We start from the raw sequence: 6889 nt of genomic DNA on the forward strand, positions 1-6889 counted from the left end.
ATTTTTTTTTTTTTTTTTTGTAGAGATGGGATTTCACCATGTTGCCAGGCTGGTCTCCAACCCCTGAGCGCAAGCAATCTGCCTGCCTTGGCCTCCCAAAGTGCTGGAATTACAGGCATGAGCCGCCCGGCTCGGCCCGTGGACCTCGAGTCCTGAGTAGGAGGAGGAAATGTTTGGGTTCCATATTTATATCAGCAGTGAGGCCCCAGTGAGCTGCCAATCAGCCCCAGCTCCCCAGACCCCTAAGGGTCTGGTGCCTGACTTTTCTTGGGCTGATGGTTCATGTCTACATTGCATGCTGTAAGCCATCCTATGTTTTTCTAATGGATTTCCACTTTGCTTAAGAGAGGCAATTTTGGTTGTTTGCATAATGGTTATCCTAAGTGATGGACTTTAGAAAATAAAATCATTGTCCTTGGGTTGTGCTTCATCATGGTGTTCAAAGAGAAGATGGCTGAGTGTGGGGATGGCCAGGTTCATGGTCTGTGTCATGCATCCTCGAGAGGTGGTCCTGAATTGTGTAAGGATTCTCTTTCTCTAACGACAATGCTCCATCCAGTACTCTAAGGCATTTAGCTAACATGGAGCCCCTGATGCATGAAAAATGCTTAAGTTAGTTTTCTTAACATCTGCCCTTGACTTTCTCAGATTGATAAGCCATTCCCTACTGTACAATTCCTTTTGCTAAATTCAAATTTTTTGCTTTTATTTTGTTTGCTTCCAACCTTTTCTGGTCAATTTGCTTAGGTAACTCAATCACTTACGGGTAAAAGCCTTCATTTGCTTGCTCCGAAGGCTTGGAATAAGCGGAGAGAAGAATGAATCCAGGAACGGTTTGTGACAGATATTAGACCTCTGAGCTGTGCTATTCTGACATTGTTCTGAACAATACAAATGTGGCTGAATGGTCCAGCCGCAGCAGAATCTAATCCTAACCTGCCAGAGGGAGGATTAATGACTCAGAAAGTAGTCTGAGTCTGACAACATAAGGAAAAGCTCCTTGCTTGTGTTCCTGGATGATTTTGTCAGTTATTCGCTCCTGTCAGTGGTCCTAAAGTCATTTGGATAATGTGCACATGGTATCTGCTCAAAATAACTCTGGGTTATTTTGAAGAAGGAAGGAGTTACAGAGAAGACTTCACTCTCTCACCCCAATATGGAGACCCTTAGAAGCTACCTTGACTCCTCTCTCATCTTCTTCTCTAACATGAAGGGTAGACTGAGGGCAGGGCTGGCTCCTATCACCAAGTTCCACTGGGCAGGAGGCCTCAATGAGTCCTGGAGGCCCCAGGCTGCTACTTTGGAGGGGTCCGACAAAAAAATGAGTGGCAAGATAAGTCACTAGGAATTTGTGAAGGTAGTGGCATTTGGGCATGTGTAGAATTCAGACCTACCCATAAGGACAGTAGCAGTGTTCCCACCATAAGGTGGGAAAAGTTATTCCAGACAGAGATGGATGCCATGTAGTTATGCTATTACTTAGTGATAATGTTTTATGTTGTCCTGTATAATTTTCTGTATCCTTCATAAGATTATTCACATTTTGAAAGTAGGTTGTGTTAGTTTGTTTTGTGTTGCTATAAAGGAATACCCGAGGCTTGGTAATTTGTAAAGAAAAAGAGGTTTCTTTGGTTCATGGCTCTGCAGACTATACAATAAGTGCGGTTCCAGTATCTGCTTCTGGTGGGGCCTCAGGAAGTTTACAATCATGGTAGAAGGTGAAGTGGGAGCAGCATGTCACATGAGAGAGGAAGCAAGAGAGAAGCCAGGGTCTTTAAACAACCAACTCTTGTATGAACTTGTTACCACAAAGAGGGCACCAAGTCATTCATGAGGGATCCACCCCCATGACCCAAACACCTCCTACCAGGCTCCACTTCCAACACTGGGTATCACATTTCAACATGAAATTAGGTGGAAAGAAACATAGAAACCATATAATTCTACCCCTGGCTCCCAAATCTCATGTCCTTCTCACATTGCAAAATACAATCATCCCTTCTCAAGAGCCTCCAACTCTTAACTCATTCCTGCATCAAATCAATCAAGTACAAAGTCCAAATTCTCATCTGAGATTCAAGGCAAGTTCCCTCCACCTATAAGCCTGTAAGACCAAAAACAAGTTATTTACTTCCAAGACACAATGGCAGTACAGGCATTGGGTAAACATTCCTATTCCAAAGGGGAGAAATTGGCCAAAAGAAAGGGGTAACAGGATTCACACAAGTCTGAAATCCAGCAGGGCAGGCATTAAACCTTAAAGCTCCAAAATAATCCTTGACTCAATGTTTTGCATCCTAGTATGAGGGGTGGGCTCCCAAGACCTTGAACAGCTCTGTGCCTGTGAATTTTCCATGCTGAGGTTGCAAGCTGCCTGTGGCTCTACCATTCTGGGGTCTGGAGGGTGGCACTTCCATTCCCACCGCTCTACTAGGCAGTGCCCTGGTGGGGACTCTGTGTGGGGACTCCAACCTCATATTTTCTCTTGGGACTGCCCAAGTGGAGTCTCTCTCTGGGGGCTCCACCCCTGAGGCAGGCTTCTGCATGGTTACCCAGGCTTTCCCACACACCTGAAATCTAGGGGAAGCTGCCAAGCCTCTTTTGCTCTTGTATTTTGTGCACCTACAGGCTTAACACCACATAGAAACTGCCCAGGCATATGGCTTGCACCCTCTAAAGTGGCAGCCCAAGTTTTAACTGATGCCCTTAGAGCTCTGGTTGGAGCTGGAGCAGCTAGAATATGTGGAGCTGTGTCCTAAAGTTTAGCAGGGCAGCAGGCTCCAGCCTGGCTCCTCAAACCATTCCATTCTCCTAGACCTCTGGGCTTGTGATGAGAGGGACTATCCCAGAGATTTCTGAAATACCTTCAAGGCCTTTTCCCCATTTTCTTGGCCATTAGCACCTGGCTGCCTTTTAGTCATTCTAATCTCTTCAGTAAGTGGTCGCTCCACATCCCTTTTGAATTCCTCCGCTGAAAGTGCTGTTTCCTTCTCTATCACATGGCCAGGTTGTGAATTTTTCACACTTTTATATTCTGCTTCCATTTTAATAGTAAATTCTAAGTTTAAGTCCTTTCTTTGTTCCTGTATTTGATATTGGCTGTTAGAAGCAGCCATGCTATATCTTGAATGCTTTGCTGCTTAGGAATTACTTCCACCAGATACCCGAAGTCATCACTCTTAAGTTCAACTTTCCATAACTCCCTAGGACATGGACACAATACAGTCAAGCTCTTTGCTAGGGGGTAATAAGGGTGACCTTTAATCCAGTTCCCAATAAATTCCTCATTTCCATCTGAGACTTCATCAGCCTGGCCTTCACTGTCTATATTTCTATCAGCATTTTGGTCACAACTACTTAACCAGTCTCTAAGAAGTTCCAAACCTTTCCTCATCTTCTTGTTTTTTTCTGAGACCTCCAAACTCATCTAACCTCTGCCCAAGGTTACTTCCACATTTTCAGGTATCTTTATAGCATGCCCCACTTTTTGGTACCAATAAGGGAGAGCAGGGATGTTACATAATGAGAGAGGAAACAAGAGCGATACCAGGCTCTTTAAACAACCAGCTCTTGCATGAACTCATTACCATGGGAGGTCACCAAGCCATTCATGAGTGATCCACCCCTATGACCCAAACACCTCCTATAAGACTTCACCTCCAACATTGGGGATCACATTTCAACATGAGACTGGAAGGGGACAAACATCCAAACTATATCACAGGGGTCTTAGAGTGAATCTTTCTCAGTGTCTTTTAGCACAGTGATGGACATGTAGAATGTGCTAGATTAAAACATGCACATTGGCCGGGCGCAGTGGCTCAAGCCTATAATCCCAGCACTTTGGGAGGCCGAGATGGGTGGATCACAAGGTCAGGAGATTGAGACCATCTTGGCTAACACGGTGAAACCCTGTCTCTACTAAAAATACAAAAAAAACTAGCCGGGCGAGGTGGCGGGCGCCTGTAGTCCCAGCTACTCAGGAGGCTGAGGCAGGAGAATGGCGTAAACCCAGGAAGCGGAGCTTACAGTGAGCTGAGATCTGGCCACTGTACTCCAGCCTGGGCGGCAGAGCAAGACTCTGTCTCAAAAAACAAACAAACAAAACAAAACATGCACATTGATTGGCTGAGTTCTATTCCCATGGTGAAACGTCCTTCCCTCTGCTTACAGCTAAACTTAACTTTGACCTGCTGGGGTCAAACTGCAGCCAGGGATTGATTGCTTTTCACTTCACCAACTTTATATGATGGGCCAGGAGCATCTGGCTGTTATAAACCAATGTAGATCCTGCTTCGTTTCCCCAGCAGCCTCTGAGCAGCTGTCAGGCGCCGCTGACTCCAAGTCAATTTCTGGGCTTCAGATTTATTGGTGAGTCATTGGCAACCTCTGAGTGATTCCCAGTGAGCCAGTCACCTGGAACATGATTTTTGAATGAAAAGTTCATATATTGTTTGGAAAGAATATGGCAATTATGGTTAAAGAGTCAGAGAGGAGGAAATGGTAGAGGTTGGCATGTGGGGTGGTGGCACATGAAATGGAAATCTTTCCAGTTAAGTGGAAGAGCAAAACTCAGCACATAAATATTTCACTTTGATGCTCATCTAAGATCAAGCTACAACCCAGAGTTCTCTGATTCCTGGGATGAGCTACCAGTTGGTGTACTTTCTAATGTAGATACATTTGATTTAGAAGAAGGAAGATAGAAATGAGTCCAAACTGTCACCCTGAAGAGTTGTAGGCAGGTGGTCACATCTGAACCTTCCTAAAATCATCTTTGCAATGGACACTGTTGGCCTTCTTTAGGACTTGGAATGCAAGAATTTCACTTATTAGAGACTCGTTTTTTAAGCATTGCCCTCTCTTGTAAGCCTCAGCTGATGAAACAGAAGGAAAAGTTGTTATCAGGGCTTAGTGCCTTAAAATAAATTAACTTATGAGATAACATTATTCCTTGGCAGGGCAGGGAGATGGTGGAAAGTGGAGGGAATGGAAGGAAATAAACATTTATTAAGGTCTTATGATGTACCATGCACTGTGTCAGGAACAGTACCCACATATTTCATTTAATCCTCACAACTGTGTGACAAATTTTTTTGGCTTCAGATTCTGAGGGTTGGTTGATTAATGATACTTCATTGTTGGTCAGTGCAATGTCCCTCTGTTGCTTCACTTATTTTTATACCTTTTATCTTATTCTCCAAGTTCATTCTCCAGTCTTACTAACAGCAACCATTCTAATATGTTTGACGTATGTTCTTTTATTTGTGTTGTTTTGTGTGTTTGTATTTTAAATTTACATGAATGGTGTGGTAGCTTTCATCCTGTTTTCATTCTTTTTTCACTCACTACTGTTTAAAAAAGTTTTTATCATGCAAGAATTTCAAACATTTTCAAAAGTCAAATGGTATCATTAACTTTAATGTACTTATCACTCAAAGTCAAGGTACAAACTTGTGGCCAATTTTATTTTGTCTATACCCATTTATTTCCTACTCCTCACAGATTGCTCTGAAGTAAGTTGCAGAATGGCTATTTTGTCAGTAATTTGGTATGTACCTCTAAAATACAAGTACTTTAAAAATATGTAATCACTGTATCATATTATCATACATAAATATTAATATTAGCAATTATCATTTAATATCATCACCTATTCAGCTGATCAGCATTTCCCAATTGTCTCATCTTATTTAGTTACTTGACTCAAGATTCAAATAAGATTTATACATTGTGTTTGTGATCTTTTTTGTCTTGCAATTTATTTGTTGAAGATCAGGTAATATATTCAGGGAGTTTTCTATAGTCTGAATTTTTCTGACTGTATCCCTGTGCTGCTGTTTAACATGTTTCTCTGTCCTCTCTATGTCCTGTAAATTGGTAATTATATAGATGCTTGGTCAGATGCAGGTCTAATTTTTGGAGGACAGGAATACTTAGTATATAAACTTTTAGACTTCCATTAAGAGGTGTCTAATATTGAGGTTTTTTTTTTTTTGTTATGTTAGCAACGTTGACGATCAGTGCCTACATCCATGACTTCCTTAGGGGTTACAAAATGTTGATAATCTAATTCTATCACTTCTTCTTTATTTATTAGCTGGCATGTTCTGTAAAGGGAAACTTTCCCCCACTAACTCTTTAGTAACATTGAGATATAGTTTCTATAGAAAAAGCAAGATAAATGCTTGATACTTTTATTTATCAATTTTCAAAATAATGAGTTCCTTCAAAGATCTAGAAATAAGGCTTAAGATTAATATAAAACCCATGGATTCAAACACTTTTGACTATATTATTTGCTGTTATTATTCAATCAATGCTCAAATTGTCCTATCTTTGGCAGATGAGAGCCATTACAAAGTTTTCTTTTTTCTTTTTCTTTAAAGTTGTTATTAACACTACCTTTTTAGAATTTGATAGCTTTCTTGCAGGCTGGAATAAGATGTTCTGGGCTCATCTTACACATTTCTTGCCTCAGACCTAGAGTCAGTCATTTCTCCAAAAACCATTTTTGGTTTTTGATTAGTGGGAAATTGTACTCTGAGGCCATAGCCTGGATGCTGGGAGAACTGTTTTCATACATTATCCATGTTGCCCTGTGTACATCCAATCTGCTTTTTTGAAGGCTACATCATATTTCATAGTGTGCATTCTCTACATGACTCAAGTCTGTTCCTCTAGTGCTCCACCTCCCTGCTAGCTCAGACTACACTATCATGAGAGTGTATGTCCCCTTATGGCCCTATGGGAGAATCTTTCTAGGATACATATTCCAGAGTCTATATGAGGCTTTTTAAAAAAAATTTTTATTATACTTTAAGTTCTAGGGTACATGTGCATAACGTGCAGGTTTGTTACATATGTATACTTGTGCCATGTTGGTGTG

Source organism: Colobus angolensis, unplaced genomic scaffold, assembly GCF_000951035.1.
Source record: "Colobus angolensis palliatus isolate OR3802 unplaced genomic scaffold, Cang.pa_1.0 Scaffold112, whole genome shotgun sequence".
NCBI lineage: Eukaryota > Metazoa > Chordata > Mammalia > Primates > Cercopithecidae > Colobus > Colobus angolensis.